This window comes from Amia ocellicauda, unplaced genomic scaffold (assembly GCF_036373705.1).
Source record: "Amia ocellicauda isolate fAmiCal2 unplaced genomic scaffold, fAmiCal2.hap1 HAP1_SCAFFOLD_41, whole genome shotgun sequence".
Taxonomy (NCBI): Eukaryota; Metazoa; Chordata; class Actinopteri; order Amiiformes; family Amiidae; genus Amia; species Amia ocellicauda.
In genome coordinates this window covers 632,501-652,854 of record NW_027102981.1, presented here as the reverse complement: position 1 = coordinate 652,854, position 20,354 = coordinate 632,501, and the positions used below count along the sequence as shown (strand labels likewise).

At 43.5% G+C, this 20,354-nt stretch overlaps 16 non-coding genes and 1 pseudogene across 16 annotated transcripts; all 17 read left to right on the top strand.

Moving 5' to 3' along the window:
• Positions 1-924: 924 nt before the first annotated feature.
• On the top strand, positions 925-1,043 carry LOC136735623 (5S ribosomal RNA). The gene has a single exon (XR_010811159.1). It is a non-coding gene; the product is annotated as a 5S ribosomal RNA (ribosomal RNA).
• A 1,066-nt stretch (positions 1,044-2,109) lies between these two features.
• Positions 2,110-2,228, top strand: LOC136735697 (5S ribosomal RNA). Its single transcript, XR_010811228.1, has one exon. It is a non-coding gene; the product is annotated as a 5S ribosomal RNA (ribosomal RNA).
• Positions 2,229-3,294: 1,066 nt separating this feature from the next.
• LOC136735207 (5S ribosomal RNA) lies at positions 3,295-3,413 on the top strand. Its single transcript, XR_010810827.1, has one exon. It is a non-coding gene; the product is annotated as a 5S ribosomal RNA (ribosomal RNA).
• A 1,058-nt stretch (positions 3,414-4,471) lies between these two features.
• Positions 4,472-4,590, top strand: LOC136735914 (5S ribosomal RNA). The gene has a single exon (XR_010811441.1). It is a non-coding gene; the product is annotated as a 5S ribosomal RNA (ribosomal RNA).
• Positions 4,591-5,656: 1,066 nt separating this feature from the next.
• LOC136735206 (5S ribosomal RNA) lies at positions 5,657-5,775 on the top strand. The gene has a single exon (XR_010810826.1). It is a non-coding gene; the product is annotated as a 5S ribosomal RNA (ribosomal RNA).
• A 1,058-nt stretch (positions 5,776-6,833) lies between these two features.
• LOC136735913 (5S ribosomal RNA) lies at positions 6,834-6,952 on the top strand. Its single transcript, XR_010811440.1, has one exon. It is a non-coding gene; the product is annotated as a 5S ribosomal RNA (ribosomal RNA).
• A 1,066-nt stretch (positions 6,953-8,018) lies between these two features.
• LOC136735205 (5S ribosomal RNA) lies at positions 8,019-8,137 on the top strand. The gene has a single exon (XR_010810825.1). It is a non-coding gene; the product is annotated as a 5S ribosomal RNA (ribosomal RNA).
• Positions 8,138-9,195: 1,058 nt separating this feature from the next.
• On the top strand, positions 9,196-9,314 carry LOC136735912 (5S ribosomal RNA). The gene has a single exon (XR_010811439.1). It is a non-coding gene; the product is annotated as a 5S ribosomal RNA (ribosomal RNA).
• A 1,066-nt stretch (positions 9,315-10,380) lies between these two features.
• On the top strand, positions 10,381-10,499 carry LOC136735696 (5S ribosomal RNA). Its single transcript, XR_010811227.1, has one exon. It is a non-coding gene; the product is annotated as a 5S ribosomal RNA (ribosomal RNA).
• Positions 10,500-11,565: 1,066 nt separating this feature from the next.
• LOC136735694 (5S ribosomal RNA) lies at positions 11,566-11,684 on the top strand. The gene has a single exon (XR_010811226.1). It is a non-coding gene; the product is annotated as a 5S ribosomal RNA (ribosomal RNA).
• A 1,066-nt stretch (positions 11,685-12,750) lies between these two features.
• Positions 12,751-12,869, top strand: LOC136735307 (5S ribosomal RNA). The gene has a single exon (XR_010810925.1). It is a non-coding gene; the product is annotated as a 5S ribosomal RNA (ribosomal RNA).
• Positions 12,870-13,935: 1,066 nt separating this feature from the next.
• LOC136735204 (5S ribosomal RNA) lies at positions 13,936-14,054 on the top strand. Its single transcript, XR_010810824.1, has one exon. It is a non-coding gene; the product is annotated as a 5S ribosomal RNA (ribosomal RNA).
• A 1,058-nt stretch (positions 14,055-15,112) lies between these two features.
• Positions 15,113-15,231, top strand: LOC136735132 (5S ribosomal RNA). The gene has a single exon (XR_010810755.1). It is a non-coding gene; the product is annotated as a 5S ribosomal RNA (ribosomal RNA).
• A 1,066-nt stretch (positions 15,232-16,297) lies between these two features.
• LOC136735823 (5S ribosomal RNA) lies at positions 16,298-16,416 on the top strand. Its single transcript, XR_010811350.1, has one exon. It is a non-coding gene; the product is annotated as a 5S ribosomal RNA (ribosomal RNA).
• Positions 16,417-17,482: 1,066 nt separating this feature from the next.
• On the top strand, positions 17,483-17,591 carry LOC136735515 (uncharacterized; annotated as a pseudogene).
• Positions 17,592-18,646: 1,055 nt separating this feature from the next.
• On the top strand, positions 18,647-18,765 carry LOC136735292 (5S ribosomal RNA). The gene has a single exon (XR_010810909.1). It is a non-coding gene; the product is annotated as a 5S ribosomal RNA (ribosomal RNA).
• A 1,066-nt stretch (positions 18,766-19,831) lies between these two features.
• Positions 19,832-19,950, top strand: LOC136735211 (5S ribosomal RNA). Its single transcript, XR_010810831.1, has one exon. It is a non-coding gene; the product is annotated as a 5S ribosomal RNA (ribosomal RNA).
• The last annotated feature ends 404 nt before the right edge of the window (positions 19,951-20,354 follow it).

Sequence of the window (20,354 nt, the reverse complement as noted above, 5' to 3'; positions counted from 1 at the left end):
GTCCCTAGTAACTAGGGTACATTCGTAAATAAATTGAGCATCATGGCTAGAAGTGACTAAATGTTGCCTAATCTTTCTCATCGAGAAATGACACAATTACAGCAACACAAAAAGGAACTCCACCGGACAAAGTTCAGTGCTCACAAGGAGCCTCATTCAACACACACGGTTCCATTCCCATTCATGCAAAGCACGAAAGTGTAAAACTTGGGAACATACTTGAGAGCAAAGATCACATTCAATCTCATTCAAGGCACGGATGTGAATGCAACGGGATGAAATTACTGAAATGATGCCTGCCCTCGAACTGTGATGATGGACTACCCGACTCGCCAATAATATTGGGTTCTGGTGTATTGAAATACAGGAGCTGCTGGATTTGTGTGTTTTCTTACCCCCTCACCATAGTTTGTCAAATGTTTAAACAACTGAACTTATATTCAAGGTTTGTTTCTCTTCATATGTTTTACTGGTTTACATTTGTCTCAGCAACCTCAGCAAGAATGATTCTTCTGCTTTCAAAACAAAATGACAACAGGATGAATGCACACACTTGAAAATACAATACATGCAATGTTATGCATCATAGTGATGCAACCTCCTTTCAGTTTCATACTGCATGTCAATTGAAATCCTTACTGAAATGCACACCTTCTCAAGATTGCGCTTGACTGGCGTGTCAGGCACTCAATTACAGCTGTATTATCAAGACAATGTGTTCGTTTTGTAATATATAGTTCCGGTCTGGTGTGGCACCCCAGCTAACGCACAACGTTGCCACAACGTTTCGTGTTAGCAGGGACTGTCTGCGGCGCGCTGGTGTGTCCCGGACTTTAGAGTAGAGAGACAGTTCAACTGCAAGTATGAGCGGCAGAAACGGATATTGCCTTCCCTTTAAGTAGAGCGTCAGGGACAGCCTCCCTGGCTTACGGCCATACTAGCCTGAATACGCCCGATCTCGTCCGATCTCGGAAGCTAAGCAGGCTCGGGCCTGGTCAGTACTTGGATGGGAGACCGCCTGGGAATACCAGGTGCTGTAAGCTTTTGCATCTTTTACACACCAAAGGGCGACAAATCACAAGTTTTAACTTTGGATACACGCAATTTCATCATTATTTCAGATTTGACTTCCCCAAATACACAGGCATACAATAGATCTTGTTCTCCAACGTAAACGGTCCCTAGTAACTAGTGTACATTTGTAAATAAATTGAGCATCATGGCTAGAAGTGACTAAATGTTGCCTAATCTTTCTCATCGAGAAATGACACAATTACAGCAACACAAAAAGGAACTCCACCGGACAAAGTTCAGTGCTCACAAGGAGCCTCATTCAACACACACGGTTCCATTCCCATTCATGCAAAGCACGAAAGTGTAAAACTTGGGAACATACTTGAGAGCAAAGATCACATTCAATCTCATTCAAGGCACGGATGTGAATGCAACGGGATGAAATTACTGAAATGATGCCTGCCCTCGAACTGTGATGATGGACTACCCGACTCGCCAATAATATTGGGTTCTGGTGTATTGAAATACAGGAGCTGCTGGATTTGTGTGTTTTCTTACCCCCTCACCATAGTTTGTCAAATGTTTAAACAACTGAACTTATATTCAAGGTTTGTTTCTCTTCATATGTTTTACTGGTTTACATTTGTCTCAGCAACCTGTTGAATGATTCTTCTGCTTTCAAAACAAAATGACAACAGGATGAATGCACACACTTGAAAATACAATACATGCAATGTTATGCATCATAGTGATGCAACCTCCTTTCAGTTTCATACTGCATGTCAATTGAAATCCTTACTGAAATGCACACCTTCTCAAGATTGCGCTTGACTGGCGTGTCAGGCACTCAATTACAGCTGTTTTATCAAGACAATGTGTTCGTTTTGTAATATATAGTTCCGGTCTGGTGTGGCACCCCAGCTAACGCACAACGTTGCCACAATGTTGCCACAACGTGGCGTGTTAGCAGGGACTGTCTGCGGCGCGCTGGTGTGTCCCGGGCTTTAGAGTAGAGAGACAGTTCAACTGTAAGTATGAACGGCAGAAACGGATATTGCCTTCCCTTTAAGTAGCGCGTCAGGGACAGCCTCCCTGGCTTACGGCCATACTAGCCTGAATACGCCCGATCTCGTCCGATCTCGGAAGCTAAGCAGGCTCGGGCCTGGTCAGTACTTGGATGGGAGACCCCCTGGGAATACCAGGTGCTGTAAGCTTTTGCATCTTTTACACACCAAAGGGCGACAAATCACGAGTTTTAACTTTGGATACACGCAATTTCATCATTATTTCAGATTTGACTTCCCCAAATACACAGGCATACAATAGATCTTGTTCTCCAACGTAAACGGTCCCTAGTAACTAGTGTACATTCGTAAATAAATTGAGCATCATGGCTAGAAGTGACTAAATGTTGCCTAATCTTTCTCATCGAGAAATGACACAATTACACCAACACAAAAAGGAACTCCACCGGACAAAGTTCAGTGCTCACAAGGAGCCTCATTCAACACACACGGTTCCATTCCCATTCATGCAAAGCACGAAAGTGTAAAACTTGGGAAAATACTTGAGAGCAAAGATCACATTCAATCTCATTCAAGGCACGGATGTGAATGCAACGGGATGAAATTACTGAAATGATGCCTGCCCTCGAACTGTGATGATGGACTACCCGACTCGCCAATAATATTGGGTTCTGGTGTATTGAAATACAGGAGCTGCTGGATTTGTGTGTTTTCTTACCCCCTCACCATAGTTTGTCAAATGTTTAAACAACTGAACTTATATTCAAGGTTTGTTTCTCTTCATATGTTTTACTGGTTTACATTTGTCTCAGCAACCTGTTGAATGATTCTTCTGCTTTCAAAACAAAATGACAACAGGATGAATGTACACACTTGAAAATACAATACATGCAATGTTATGCATCATAGTGATGCAACCTCATTTCAGTTTCATACTGCATGTCAATTGAAATCCTTACTGAAATGCACACCTTCTCAAGATTGCGCTTGACTGGCGTGTCAGGCACTCAATTACAGCTGTATTATCAAGACAATGTGTTCGTTTTGTAAAATATAGTTCCGGTCTGGTGTGGCACCCCAGCTAACGCACAACGTTGCCACAATGTTGCCACAACGTGGCGTGTTAGCAGGGACTGTCTGCGGCGCGCTGGTGTGTCCCGGGCTTTAGAGTAGAGAGACAGTTCAACTGTAAGTATGAACGGCAGAAACGGATATTGCCTTCCCTTTAAGTAGAGCGTCAGGGACAGCCTCCCTGGCTTACGGCCATACTATCCTGAATACGCCCGATCTCGTCAGATCTCGGAAGCTAAGCAGGCTCGGGCCTGGTCAGTACTTGGATGGGAGACCGCCTGGGAATACCAGGTGCTGTAAGCTTTTGCATCTTTTACACTCCAGAGGGCGACAAATCACGAGTTTTAACTTTGGATACACGCAATTTCATCATTATTTCAGATTTGACTTCCCCAAATACACAGGCATACAATAGATCTTGTTCTCCTACGTAAACGGTCCCTAGTAACTAGGGTACATTCGTAAATAAATTGAGCATCATGGCTAGAAGTGACTAAATGTTGCCTAATCTTTCTCATCGAGAAATGACACAATTACAGCAACACAAAAAGGAACTCCACCGGACAATGTTCAGTGCTCACAAGGAGCCTCATTCAACACACACGGTTCCATTCCCATTCATGCAAAGCACGAAAGTGTAAAACTTGGGAACATACTTGAGAACAAAGATCACATTCAATCTCATTCAAGGCACGGATGTGAATGCAACGGGATGAAATTACTGAAATGATGCCTGCCCTCGAACTGTGATGATGGACTACCCGACTCGCCAATAATATTGGGTTCTGGTGTATTGAAATACAGGAGCTGCTGGATTTGTGTGTTTTCTTACCCCCTCACCATAGTTTGTCAAATGTTTAAACAACTGAACTTATATTCAAGGTTTGTTTCTCTTCATATGTTTTACTGGTTTACATTTGTCTCAGCAACCTCAGCAAAAATGATTCTTCTGCTTTCAAAACAAAATGACAACAGGATGAATGCACACACTTGAAAATACAATACATGCAATGTTATGCATCATAGTGATGCAACCTCCTTTCAGTTTCATACTGCATGTCAATTGAAATCCTTATTGAAATGCACACCTTCTCAAGATTGCGCTTGACTGGCGTGTCAGGCACTCAATTACAGCTGTATTATCAAGACAATGTGTTCGTTTTGTAAAATATAGTTCCGGTCTGGTGTGGCACCCCAGCTAACGCACAACGTTGCCACAACGTTTCGTGTTAGCAGGGACTGTCTGCGGCGCGCTGGTGTGTCCCGGACTTTAGAGTAGAGAGACAGTTCAACTGCAAGTATGAGCGGCAGAAACGGATATTGCCTTCCCTTTAAGTAGAGCGTCAGGGACAGCCTCCCTGGCTTACGGCCATACTAGCCTGAATACGCCCGATCTCGTCCGATCTCGGAAGCTAAGCAGGCTCGGGCCTGGTCAGTACTTGGATGGGAGACTGCCTGGGAATACCAGGTGCTGTAAGCTTTTGCATCTTTTACACACCAGAGGGCGACAAATCACGAGTTTTAACTTTGGATACACGCAATTTCATCATTATTTCAGATTTGACTTCCCCAAATACACAGGCATACAATAGATCTTGTTCTCCAACGTAAACGGTCCCTAGTAACTAGTGTACATTCGTAAATAAATTGAGCATCATGGCTAGAAGTGACTAAATGTTGCCTAATCTTTCTCATCGAGAAATGACACAATTACACCAACACAAAAAGGAACTCCACCGGACAAAGTTCAGTGCTCACAAGGAGCCTCATTCAACACACACGGTTCCATTCCCATTCATGCAAAGCACGAAAGTGTAAAACTTGGGAAAATACTTGAGAGCAAAGATCACATTCAATCTCATTCAAGGCACGGATGTGAATGCAACGGGATGAAATTACTGAAATGATGCCTGCCCTCGAACTGTGATGATGGACTACCCGACTCGCCAATAATATTGGGTTCTGGTGTATTGAAATACAGGAGCTGCTGGATTTGTGTGTTTTCTTACCCCCTCACCATAGTTTGTCAAATGTTTAAACAACTGAACTTATATTCAAGGTTTGTTTCTCTTCATATGTTTTACTGGTTTACATTTGTCTCAGCAACCTGTTGAATGATTCTTCTGCTTTCAAAACAAAATGACAACAGGATGAATGTACACACTTGAAAATACAATACATGCAATGTTATGCATCATAGTGATGCAACCTCATTTCAGTTTCATACTGCATGTCAATTGAAATCCTTACTGAAATGCACACCTTCTCAAGATTGCGCTTGACTGGCGTGTCAGGCACTCAATTACAGCTGTATTATCAAGACAATGTGTTCGTTTTGTAAAATATAGTTCCGGTCTGGTGTGGCACCCCAGCTAACGCACAACGTTGCCACAATGTTGCCACAACGTGGCGTGTTAGCAGGGACTGTCTGCGGCGCGCTGGTGTGTCCCGGGCTTTAGAGTAGAGAGACAGTTCAACTGTAAGTATGAACGGCAGAAACGGATATTGCCTTCCCTTTAAGTAGAGCGTCAGGGACAGCCTCCCTGGCTTACGGCCATACTATCCTGAATACGCCCGATCTCGTCAGATCTCGGAAGCTAAGCAGGCTCGGGCCTGGTCAGTACTTGGATGGGAGACCGCCTGGGAATACCAGGTGCTGTAAGCTTTTGCATCTTTTACACTCCAGAGGGCGACAAATCACGAGTTTTAACTTTGGATACACGCAATTTCATCATTATTTCAGATTTGACTTCCCCAAATACACAGGCATACAATAGATCTTGTTCTCCTACGTAAACGGTCCCTAGTAACTAGGGTACATTCGTAAATAAATTGAGCATCATGGCTAGAAGTGACTAAATGTTGCCTAATCTTTCTCATCGAGAAATGACACAATTACAGCAACACAAAAAGGAACTCCACCGGACAAAGTTCAGTGCTCACAAGGAGCCTCATTCAACACACACGGTTCCATTCCCATTCATGCAAAGCACGAAAGTGTAAAACTTGGGAACATACTTGAGAACAAAGATCACATTCAATCTCATTCAAGGCACGGATGTGAATGCAACGGGATGAAATTACTGAAATGATGCCTGCCCTCGAACTGTGATGATGGACTACCCGACTCGCCAATAATATTGGGTTCTGGTGTATTGAAATACAGGAGCTGCTGGATTTGTGTGTTTTCTTACCCCCTCACCATAGTTTGTCAAATGTTTAAACAACTGAACTTATATTCAAGGTTTGTTTCTCTTCATATGTTTTACTGGTTTACATTTGTCTCAGCAACCTCAGCAAAAATGATTCTTCTGCTTTCAAAACAAAATGACAACAGGATGAATGCACACACTTGAAAATACAATACATGCAATGTTATGCATCATAGTGATGCAACCTCCTTTCAGTTTCATACTGCATGTCAATTGAAATCCTTATTGAAATGCACACCTTCTCAAGATTGCGCTTGACTGGCGTGTCAGGCACTCAATTACAGCTGTATTATCAAGACAATGTGTTCGTTTTGTAAAATATAGTTCCGGTCTGGTGTGGCACCCCAGCTAACGCACAACGTTGCCACAACATTTCGTGTTAGCAGGGACTGTCTGCGGCGCGCTGGTGTGTCCCGGACTTTAGAGTAGAGAGACAGTTCAACTGCAAGTATGAGCGGCAGAAACGGATATTGCCTTCCCTTTAAGTAGAGCGTCAGGGACAGCCTCCCTGGCTTACGGCCATACTAGCCTGAATACGCCCGATCTCGTCCGATCTCGGAAGCTAAGCAGGCTCGGGCCTGGTCAGTACTTGGATGGGAGACTGCCTGGGAATACCAGGTGCTGTAAGCTTTTGCATCTTTTACACACCAGAGGGCGACAAATCACGAGTTTTAACTTTGGATACACGCAATTTCATCATTATTTCAGATTTGACTTCCCCAAATACACAGGCATACAATAGATCTTGTTCTCCAACGTAAACGGTCCCTAGTAACTAGTGTACATTCGTAAATAAATTGAGCATCATGGCTAGAAGTGACTAAATGTTGCCTAATCTTTCTCATCGAGAAATGACACAATTACACCAACACAAAAAGGAACTCCACCGGACAAAGTTCAGTGCTCACAAGGAGCCTCATTCAACACACACGGTTCCATTCCCATTCATGCAAAGCACGAAAGTGTAAAACTTGGGAAAATACTTGAGAGCAAAGATCACATTCAATCTCATTCAAGGCACGGATGTGAATGCAACGGGATGAAATTACTGAAATGATGCCTGCCCTCGAACTGTGATGATGGACTACCCGACTCGCCAATAATATTGGGTTCTGGTGTATTGAAATACAGGAGCTGCTGGATTTGTGTGTTTTCTTACCCCCTCACCATAGTTTGTCAAATGTTTAAACAACTGAACTTATATTCAAGGTTTGTTTCTCTTCATATGTTTTACTGGTTTACATTTGTCTCAGCAACCTGTTGAATGATTCTTCTGCTTTCAAAACAAAATGACAACAGGATGAATGTACACACTTGAAAATACAATACATGCAATGTTATGCATCATAGTGATGCAACCTCATTTCAGTTTCATACTGCATGTCAATTGAAATCCTTACTGAAATGCACACCTTCTCAAGATTGCGCTTGACTGGCGTGTCAGGCACTCAATTACAGCTGTATTATCAAGACAATGTGTTCGTTTTGTAAAATATAGTTCCGGTCTGGTGTGGCACCCCAGCTAACGCACAACGTTGCCACAATGTTGCCACAACGTGGCGTGTTAGCAGGGACTGTCTGCGGCGCGCTGGTGTGTCCCGGGCTTTAGAGTAGAGAGACAGTTCAACTGTAAGTATGAACGGCAGAAACGGATATTGCCTTCCCTTTAAGTAGAGCGTCAGGGACAGCCTCCCTGGCTTACGGCCATACTATCCTGAATACGCCCGATCTCGTCAGATCTCGGAAGCTAAGCAGGCTCGGGCCTGGTCAGTACTTGGATGGGAGACCGCCTGGGAATACCAGGTGCTGTAAGCTTTTGCATCTTTTACACTCCAGAGGGCGACAAATCACGAGTTTTAACTTTGGATACACGCAATTTCATCATTATTTCAGATTTGACTTCCCCAAATACACAGGCATACAATAGATCTTGTTCTCCTACGTAAACGGTCCCTAGTAACTAGGGTACATTCGTAAATAAATTGAGCATCATGGCTAGAAGTGACTAAATGTTGCCTAATCTTTCTCATCGAGAAATGACACAATTACAGCAACACAAAAAGGAACTCCACCGGACAAAGTTCAGTGCTCACAAGGAGCCTCATTCAACACACACGGTTCCATTCCCATTCATGCAAAGCACGAAAGTGTAAAACTTGGGAACATACTTGAGAACAAAGATCACATTCAATCTCATTCAAGGCACGGATGTGAATGCAACGGGATGAAATTACTGAAATGATGCCTGCCCTCGAACTGTGATGATGGACTACCCGACTCGCCAATAATATTGGGTTCTGGTGTATTGAAATACAGGAGCTGCTGGATTTGTGTGTTTTCTTACCCCCTCACCATAGTTTGTCAAATGTTTAAACAACTGAACTTATATTCAAGGTTTGTTTCTCTTCATATGTTTTACTGGTTTACATTTGTCTCAGCAACCTCAGCAAAAATGATTCTTCTGCTTTCAAAACAAAATGACAACAGGATGAATGCACACACTTGAAAATACAATACATGCAATGTTATGCATCATAGTGATGCAACCTCCTTTCAGTTTCATACTGCATGTCAATTGAAATCCTTATTGAAATGCACACCTTCTCAAGATTGCGCTTGACTGGCGTGTCAGGCACTCAATTACAGCTGTATTATCAAGACAATGTGTTCGTTTTGTAAAATATAGTTCCGGTCTGGTGTGGCACCCCAGCTAACGCACAACGTTGCCACAACGTTTCGTGTTAGCAGGGACTGTCTGCGGCGCGCTGGTGTGTCCCGGACTTTAGAGTAGAGAGACAGTTCAACTGCAAGTATGAGCGGCAGAAACGGATATTGCCTTCCCTTTAAGTAGAGCGTCAGGGACAGCCTCCCTGGCTTACGGCCATACTAGCCTGAATACGCCCGATCTCGTCCGATCTCGGAAGCTAAGCAGGCTCGGGCCTGGTCAGTACTTGGATGGGAGACTGCCTGGGAATACCAGGTGCTGTAAGCTTTTGCATCTTTTACACACCAGAGGGCGACAAATCACGAGTTTTAACTTTGGATACACGCAATTTCATCATTATTTCAGATTTGACTTCCCCAAATACACAGGCATACAATAGATCTTGTTCTCCAACGTAAACGGTCCCTAGTAACTAGTGTACATTCGTAAATAAATTGAGCATCATGGCTAGAAGTGACTAAATGTTGCCTAATCTTTCTCATCGAGAAATGACACAATTACACCAACACAAAAAGGAACTCCACCGGACAAAGTTCAGTGCTCACAAGGAGCCTCATTCAACACACACGGTTCCATTCCCATTCATGCAAAGCACGAAAGTGTAAAACTTGGGAAAATACTTGAGAGCAAAGATCACATTCAATCTCATTCAAGGCACGGATGTGAATGCAACGGGATGAAATTACTGAAATGATGCCTGCCCTCGAACTGTGATGATGGACTACCCGACTCGCCAATAATATTGGGTTCTGGTGTATTGAAATACAGGAGCTGCTGGATTTGTGTGTTTTCTTACCCCCTCACCATAGTTTGTCAAATGTTTAAACAACTGAACTTATATTCAAGGTTTGTTTCTCTTCATATGTTTTACTGGTTTACATTTGTCTCAGCAACCTGTTGAATGATTCTTCTGCTTTCAAAACAAAATGACAACAGGATGAATGCACACACTTGAAAATACAATACATGCAATGTTATGCATCATAGTGATGCAACCTCCTTTCAGTTTCATACTGCATGTCAATTGAAATCCTTACTGAAATGCACACCTTCTCAAGATTGCGCTTGACTGGCGTGTCAGGCACTCAATTACAGCTGTTTTATCAAGACAATGTGTTCGTTTTGTAATATATAGTTCCGGTCTGGTGTGGCACCCCAGCTAACGCACAACGTTGCCACAATGTTGCCACAACGTGGCGTGTTAGCAGGGACTGTCTGCGGCGCGCTGGTGTGTCCCGGGCTTTAGAGTAGAGAGACAGTTCAACTGTAAGTATGAACGGCAGAAACGGATATTGCCTTCCCTTTAAGTAGCGCGTCAGGGACAGCCTCCCTGGCTTACGGCCATACTAGCCTGAATACGCCCGATCTCGTCCGATCTCGGAAGCTAAGCAGGCTCGGGCCTGGTCAGTACTTGGATGGGAGACCCCCTGGGAATACCAGGTGCTGTAAGCTTTTGCATCTTTTACACACCAAAGGGCGACAAATCACGAGTTTTAACTTTGGATACACGCAATTTCATCATTATTTCAGATTTGACTTCCCCAAATACACAGGCATACAATAGATCTTGTTCTCCAACGTAAACGGTCCCTAGTAACTAGTGTACATTCGTAAATAAATTGAGCATCATGGCTAGAAGTGACTAAATGTTGCCTAATCTTTCTCATCGAGAAATGACACAATTACACCAACACAAAAAGGAACTCCACCGGACAAAGTTCAGTGCTCACAAGGAGCCTCATTCAACACACACGGTTCCATTCCCATTCATGCAAAGCACGAAAGTGTAAAACTTGGGAAAATACTTGAGAGCAAAGATCACATTCAATCTCATTCAAGGCACGGATGTGAATGCAACGGGATGAAATTACTGAAATGATGCCTGCCCTCGAACTGTGATGATGGACTACCCGACTCGCCAATAATATTGGGTTCTGGTGTATTGAAATACAGGAGCTGCTGGATTTGTGTGTTTTCTTACCCCCTCACCATAGTTTGTCAAATGTTTAAACAACTGAACTTATATTCAAGGTTTGTTTCTCTTCATATGTTTTACTGGTTTACATTTGTCTCAGCAACCTGTTGAATGATTCTTCTGCTTTCAAAACAAAATGACAACAGGATGAATGCACACACTTGAAAATACAATACATGCAATGTTATGCATCATAGTGATGCAACCTCCTTTCAGTTTCATACTGCATGTCAATTGAAATCCTTACTGAAATGCACACCTTCTCAAGATTGCGCTTGACTGGCGTGTCAGGCACTCAATTACAGCTGTTTTATCAAGACAATGTGTTCGTTTTGTAATATATAGTTCCGGTCTGGTGTGGCACCCCAGCTAACGCACAACGTTGCCACAATGTTGCCACAACGTGGCGTGTTAGCAGGGACTGTCTGCGGCGCGCTGGTGTGTCCCGGGCTTTAGAGTAGAGAGACAGTTCAACTGTAAGTATGAACGGCAGAAACGGATATTGCCTTCCCTTTAAGTAGCGCGTCAGGGACAGCCTCCCTGGCTTACGGCCATACTAGCCTGAATACGCCCGATCTCGTCCGATCTCGGAAGCTAAGCAGGCTCGGGCCTGGTCAGTACTTGGATGGGAGACCCCCTGGGAATACCAGGTGCTGTAAGCTTTTGCATCTTTTACACACCAAAGGGCGACAAATCACGAGTTTTAACTTTGGATACACGCAATTTCATCATTATTTCAGATTTGACTTCCCCAAATACACAGGCATACAATAGATCTTGTTCTCCAACGTAAACGGTCCCTAGTAACTAGTGTACATTCGTAAATAAATTGAGCATCATGGCTAGAAGTGACTAAATGTTGCCTAATCTTTCTCATCGAGAAATGACACAATTACACCAACACAAAAAGGAACTCCACCGGACAAAGTTCAGTGCTCACAAGGAGCCTCATTCAACACACACGGTTCCATTCCCATTCATGCAAAGCACGAAAGTGTAAAACTTGGGAAAATACTTGAGAGCAAAGATCACATTCAATCTCATTCAAGGCACGGATGTGAATGCAACGGGATGAAATTACTGAAATGATGCCTGCCCTCGAACTGTGATGATGGACTACCCGACTCGCCAATAATATTGGGTTCTGGTGTATTGAAATACAGGAGCTGCTGGATTTGTGTGTTTTCTTACCCCCTCACCATAGTTTGTCAAATGTTTAAACAACTGAACTTATATTCAAGGTTTGTTTCTCTTCATATGTTTTACTGGTTTACATTTGTCTCAGCAACCTGTTGAATGATTCTTCTGCTTTCAAAACAAAATGACAACAGGATGAATGTACACACTTGAAAATACAATACATGCAATGTTATGCATCATAGTGATGCAACCTCATTTCAGTTTCATACTGCATGTCAATTGAAATCCTTACTGAAATGCACACCTTCTCAAGATTGCGCTTGACTGGCGTGTCAGGCACTCAATTACAGCTGTATTATCAAGACAATGTGTTCGTTTTGTAAAATATAGTTCCGGTCTGGTGTGGCACCCCAGCTAACGCACAACGTTGCCACAATGTTGCCACAACGTGGCGTGTTAGCAGGGACTGTCTGCGGCGCGCTGGTGTGTCCCGGGCTTTAGAGTAGAGAGACAGTTCAACTGTAAGTATGAACGGCAGAAACGGATATTGCCTTCCCTTTAAGTAGAGCGTCAGGGACAGCCTCCCTGGCTTACGGCCATACTATCCTGAATACGCCCGATCTCGTCCGATCTCGGAAGCTAAGCAGGCTCGGGCCTGGTCAGTACTTGGATGGGAGACTGCCTGGGAATACCAGGTGCTGTAAGCTTTTGCATCTTTTACACACCAGAGGGCGACAAATCACGAGTTTTAACTTTGGATACACGCAATTTCATCATTATTTCAGATTTGACTTCCCCAAATACACAGGCATACAATAGATCTTGTTCTCCAACGTAAACGGTCCCTAGTAACTAGTGTACATTCGTAAATAAATTGAGCATCATGGCTAGAAGTGACTAAATGTTGCCTAATCTTTCTCATCGAGAAATGACACAATTACACCAACACAAAAAGGAACTCCACCGGACAAAGTTCAGTGCTCACAAGGAGCCTCATTCAACACACACGGTTCCATTCCCATTCATGCAAAGCACGAAAGTGTAAAACTTGGGAAAATACTTGAGAGCAAAGATCACATTCAATCTCATTCAAGGCACGGATGTGAATGCAACGGGATGAAATTACTGAAATGATGCCTGCCCTCGAACTGTGATGATGGACTACCCGACTCGCCAATAATATTGGGTTCTGGTGTATTGAAATACAGGAGCTGCTGGATTTGTGTGTTTTCTTACCCCCTCACCATAGTTTGTCAAATGTTTAAACAACTGAACTTATATTCAAGGTTTGTTTCTCTTCATATGTTTTACTGGTTTACATTTGTCTCAGCAACCTGTTGAATGATTCTTCTGCTTTCAAAACAAAATGACAACAGGATGAATGTACACACTTGAAAATACAATACATGCAATGTTATGCATCATAGTGATGCAACCTCATTTCAGTTTCATACTGCATGTCAATTGAAATCCTTACTGAAATGCACACCTTCTCAAGATTGCGCTTGACTGGCGTGTCAGGCACTCAATTACAGCTGTATTATCAAGACAATGTGTTCGTTTTGTAAAATATAGTTCCGGTCTGGTGTGGCACCCCAGCTAACGCACAACGTTGCCACAATGTTGCCACAACGTGGCGTGTTAGCAGGGACTGTCTGCGGCGCGCTGGTGTGTCCCGGGCTTTAGAGTAGAGAGACAGTTCAACTGTAAGTATGAACGGCAGAAACGGATATTGCCTTCCCTTTAAGTAGAGCGTCAGGGACAGCCTCCCTGGCTTACGGCCATACTATCCTGAATACGCCCGATCTCGTCAGATCTCGGAAGCTAAGCAGGCTCGGGCCTGGTCAGTACTTGGATGGGAGACCGCCTGGGAATACCAGGTGCTGTAAGCTTTTGCATCTTTTACACTCCAGAGGGCGACAAATCACGAGTTTTAACTTTGGATACACGCAATTTCATCATTATTTCAGATTTGACTTCCCCAAATACACAGGCATACAATAGATCTTGTTCTCCTACGTAAACGGTCCCTAGTAACTAGGGTACATTCGTAAATAAATTGAGCATCATGGCTAGAAGTGACTAAATGTTGCCTAATCTTTCTCATCGAGAAATGACACAATTACAGCAACACAAAAAGGAACTCCACCGGACAAAGTTCAGTGCTCACAAGGAGCCTCATTCAACACACACGGTTCCATTCCCATTCATGCAAAGCACGAAAGTGTAAAACTTGGGAACATACTTGAGAACAAAGATCACATTCAATCTCATTCAAGGCACGGATGTGAATGCAACGGGATGAAATTACTGAAATGATGCCTGCCCTCGAACTGTGATGATGGACTACCCGACTCGCCAATAATATTGGGTTCTGGTGTATTGAAATACAGGAGCTGCTGGATTTGTGTGTTTTCTTACCCCCTCACCATAGTTTGTCAAATGTTTAAACAACTGAACTTATATTCAAGGTTTGTTTCTCTTCATATGTTTTACTGGTTTACATTTGTCTCAGCAACCTCAGCAAAAATGATTCTTCTGCTTTCAAAACAAAATGACAACAGGATGAATGCACACACTTGAAAATACAATACATGCAATGTTATGCATCATAGTGATGCAACCTCCTTTCAGTTTCATACTGCATGTCAATTGAAATCCTTACTGAAATGCACACCTTCTCAAGATTGCGCTTGACTGGCGTGTCAGGCACTCAATTACAGCTGTTTTATCAAGACAATGTGTTCGTTTTGTAATATATAGTTCCGGTCTGGTGTGGCACCCCAGCTAACGCACAACGTTGCCACAACGTTTCGTGTTAGCAGGGACTGTCTGCGGCGCGCTGGTGTGTCCCGGACTTTAGAGTAGAGAGACAGTTCAACTGCAAGTATGAGCGGCAGAAACGGATATTGCCTTCCCTTTAAGTAGAGCGTCAGGGAGAGCCTCCCTGGCTTACGGCCATACTAGCCTGAATACGCCCGATCTCGTCCGATCTCGGAAGCCAAGCAGGCTCGGGCCTGGTCAGTACTTGGATGGGAGACCGCCTGGGAATAACAGGTGCTGTAAGCTTTTGCATCTTTTACACACCAGAGGGCGACAAATCACGAGTTTTAACTTTGGATACACGCAATTTCATCATTATTTCAGATTTGACTTCCCCAAATACACAGGCATACAATAGATCTTGTTCTCCAACGTAAACGGTCCCTAGTAACTAGGGTACATTCGTAAATAAATTGAGCATCATGGCTAGAAGTGACTAAATGTTGCCTAATCTTTCTCATCGAGAAATGACACAATTACAGCAACACAAAAAGGAACTCCACCGGACAAAGTTCAGTGCTCACAAGGAGCCTCATTCAACACACACGGTTCCATTCCCATTCATGCAAAGCACGAAAGTGTAAAACTTGGGAACATACTTGAGAGCAAAGATCACATTCAATCTCATTCAAGGCACGGATGTGAATGCAACGGGATGAAATTACTGAAATGATGCCTGCCCTCGAACTGTGATGATGGACTACCCGACTCGCCAATAATATTGGGTTCTGGTGTATTGAAATACAGGAGCTGCTGGATTTGTGTGTTTTCTTACCCCCTCACCATAGTTTGTCAAATGTTTAAACAACTGAACTTATATTCAAGGTTTGTTTCTCTTCATATGTTTTACTGGTTTACATTTGTCTCAGCAACCTGTTGAATGATTCTTCTGCTTTCAAAACAAAATGACAACAGGATGAATGCACACACTTGAAAATACAATACATGCAATGTTATGCATCATAGTGATGCAACCTCCTTTCAGTTTCATACTGCATGTCAATTGAAATCCTTACTGAAATGCACACCTTCTCAAGATTGCGCTTGACTGGCGTGTCAGGCACTCAATTACAGCTGTTTTATCAAGAGAATGTGTTCGTTTTGTAATATATAGTTCCGGTCTGGTGTGGCACCCCAGCTAACGCACAACGTTGCCACAATGTTGCCACAACGTGGCGTGTTAGCAGGGACTGTCTGCGGCGCGCTGGTGTGTCCCGGGCTTTAGAGTAGAGAGACAGTTCAACTGTAAGTATGAACAGCAGAAACGGATATTGCCTTCCCTTTAAGTAGAGCGTCAGGGACAGCCTTCCTGGCTTACGGCCATACTAGCCTGAATACGCCCGATCTCGTCCGATCTCGGAAGCCAAGCAGGCTCGGGCCTGGTCAGTACTTGGATGGGAGACCGCCTGGGAATACCAGGTGCTGTAAGCTTTTGCATCTTTTACACACCAGAGGGCGACAAATCACGAGTTTTAACTTTGGATACACGCAATTTCATCATTATTTCAGATTTGACTTCCCCAAATACACAGGCATACAATAGATCTTGTTCTCCAACGTAAACGGTCCCTAGTAACTAGGGTACATTCGTAAATAAATTGAGCATCATGGCTAGAAGTGACTAAATGTTGCCTAATCTTTCTCATCGAGAAATGACACAATTACACCAACACAAAAAGGAACTCCACCGGACAAAGTTCAGTGCTCACAAGGAGCCTCATTCAACACACACGGTTCCATTCCCATTCATGCAAAGCACGAAAGTGTAAAACTTGGGAACATACTTGAGAGCAAAGATCACATTCAATCTCATTCAAGGCACGGATGTGAATGCAACGGGATGAAATTACTGAAATGATGCCTGCCCTCGAACTGTGATGATGGACTACCCGACTCGCCAATAATATTGGGTTCTGGTGTATTGAAATACAGGAGCTGCTGGATTTGTGTGTTTTCTTACCCCCTCACCATAGTTTGTCAAATGTTTAAACAACTGAACTTATATTCAAGGTTTGTTTCTCTTCATATGTTTTACTGGTTTACATTTGTCTCAGCAACCTGTTGAATGATTCTTCTGCTTTCAAAACAAAATGACAACAGGATGAATGCACACACTTGAAAATACAATACATGCAATGTTATGCATCATAGTGATGCAACCTCCTTTCAGTTTCATACTGCATGTCAATTGAAATCCTTACTGAAATGCACACCTTCTCAAGATTGCGCTTGACTGCCGTGTCAGGCACTCAATTACAGCTGTATTATCAAGACAATGTGTTCGTTTTGTAAAATATAGTTCCGGTATGGTGTGGCACCCCAGCTAACGCACAACGTTGCCACAACGTTGCCACAACGTTTCGTGTTAGCAGGGACTGTCTGCGGCGCGCTGGTGTGTCCCGGACTTTAGAGTAGAGAGACAGTTCATTTGCAAGTATCAGCGGCAGAAACGGATATTGCCTTCCCTTTAAGTAGAGCGTCAGGGACAGCCTCCCTGGCTTACGGCCATACTAGCCTGAATACGCCCGATCTCGGAAGCTAAGCAGGCTCTGGCCTGGTCAGTACTTGGATGGGAGACCGCCTGGGATTACCAGGTGCTGTAAGCTTTTGCATCTTTTACACACCAGAGGGCGACAAATCACGAGTTTTAACTTTGGATACACGCAATTTCATCATTATTTCAGATTTGACTTCCCCAAATACACAGGCATACAATAGATCTTGTTCTCCAACGTAAACGGTCCCTAGTAACTAGGGTACATTCGTAAATAAATTGAGCATCATGGCTAGAAGTGACTAAATGTTGCCTAATCTTTCTCATCGAGAAATGACACAATTACAGCAACACAAAAAGGATCTCCACCGGACAAAGTTCAGTGCTCACAAGGAGCCTCATTCAACACACACGGTTCCATTCCCATTCATGCAAAGCACGAAAGTGTAAAACTTGGGAACATACTTGAGAGCAAAGATCACATTCAATCTCATTCAAGGCACGGATGTGAATGCAACGGGATGAAATTACTGAAATGATGCCTGCCCTCGAACTGTGATGATGGACTACCCGACTCGCCAATAATATTGGGTTCTGGTGTATTGAAATACAGGAGCTGCTGGATTTGTGTGTTTTCTTACCCCCTCACCATAGTTTGTCAAATGTTTAAACAACTGAACTTATATTCAAGGTTTGTTTCTCTTCATATGTTTTACTGGTTTACATTTGTCTCAGCAACCTGTTGAATGATTCTTCTGCTTTCAAAACAAAATGACAACAGGATGAATGCACACACTTGAAAATACAATACATGCAATGTTATGCATCATAGTGATGCAACCTCCTTTCAGTTTCATACTGCATGTCAATTGAAATCCTTACTGAAATGCACACCTTCTCAAGATTGCGCTTGACTGGCGTGTCAGGCACTCAATTACAGCTGTATTATCAAGACAATGTGTTCGTTTTGTAAAATATAGTTCCGGTCTGGTGTGGCACCCCAGCTAACGCACAACGTTGCCACAACGTTTCGTGTTAGCAGGGACTGTCTGCGGCGCGCTGGTGTGTCCCGGACTTTAGAGTAGAGAGACAGTTCAACTGCAAGTATGAGCGGCAGAAACGGATATTGCCTTCCCTTTAAGTAGAGCGTCAGGGACAGCCTCCCTGGCTTTCGGCCATACTAGCCTGAATACGCCCGATCTCGTCCAATCTCGGAAGCTAAGCAGGCTCGGGCCTGGTCAGTACTTGGATGGGAGACCGCCTGGGAATACCAGGTGCTGTAAGCTTTTGCATCTTTAACACACCAGAGGGCGACAAATCACGAGTCTTAACTTTGGATACACGCAATTTCATCATTATTTCAGATTTGACTTCCCCAAATACACAGGCATACAATAGATCTTGTTCTCCAACGTAAACGGTCCCTAGTAACTAGGGTACATTCGTAAATAAATTGAGCATCATGGCTAGAAGTGACTAAATGTTGCCTAATCTTTCTCATCGAGAAATGACACAATTACAGCAACACAAAAAGGAACTCCACCGGACAAAGTTCAGTGCTCACAAGGAGCCTCATTCAACACACACGGTTCCATTCCCATTCATGCAAAGCACGAAAGTGTAAAACTTGGGAACATACTTGAGAGCAAAGATCACATTCAATCTCATTCAAGGCACGGATGTGAATGCAACGGGATGAAATTACTGAAATGATGCCTGCCCTCGAACTGTGATGATGGACTACCCGACTCGCCAATAATATTGGGTTCTGGTGTATTGAAATACAGGAGCTGCTGGATTTGTGTGTTTTCTTACCCCCTCACCATAGTTTGTCAAATGTTTAAACAACTGAACTTATATTCAAGGTTTGATTCTCTTCATATGTTTTACTGGTTTACATTTGTCTCAGCAACCTGTTGAATGATTCTTCTGCTTTCAAAACAAAATGACAACAGGATGAATGCACACACTTGAAAATACAATACATGCAATGTTATGCATCATAGTGATGCAACCTCCTTTCAGTTTCATACTGCATGTCAATTGAAATCCTTACTGAAATGCACACCTTCTCAAGATTGCGCTTGACTGGCGTGTCAGGCACTCAATTACAGCTGTTTTATCAAGACAATGTGTTCGTTTTGTAATATATAGTTCCGGTCTGGTGTGGCACCCCAGCTAACGCACAACGTTGCCACAATGTTGCCACAACGTGGCGTGTTAGCAGGGACTGGCTGCGGCGCGCTGGTGTGTCCCGGGCTTTAGAGTAGAGAGACAGTTCAACTGCAAGTATGAGCGGCAGAAACGGATATTGCCTTCCCTTTAAGTAGAGCGTCAGGGACAGCCTCCCTGGCTTACGGCCATACTAGCCTGAATACGCCCGATCTCGTCCGATCTCGGAAGCTAAGCAGGCTCGGGCCTGGTCAGTACTTGGATGGGAGAGCGCCTGGGAATACCAGGTGCTGTAAGCTTTTGCATCTTTTACATACCAGAGGGCGACAAATCACGATTTTTAACTTTGGATACGCGCAATTTCATCATTATTTCAGATTTGACTTCCCCAAATACACAGGCATACAATAGATCTTGTTCTCCAACGTAAACGGTCCCTAGTAACTAGGGTACATTCGTAAATAAATTGAGCATCATGGCTAGAAGTGACTAAATGTTGCCTAATCTTTCTCATCGAGAAATGACACAATTACAGCAACACAAAAAGGAACTCCACCGGACAAAGTTCAGTGCTCACAAGGAGCCTCATTCAACACACACGGTTCCATTCCCATTCATGCAAAGCACGAAAGTGTAAAACTTGGGAACATACTTGAGAGCAAAGATCACATTCAATCTCATTCAAGGCACGGATGTGAATGCA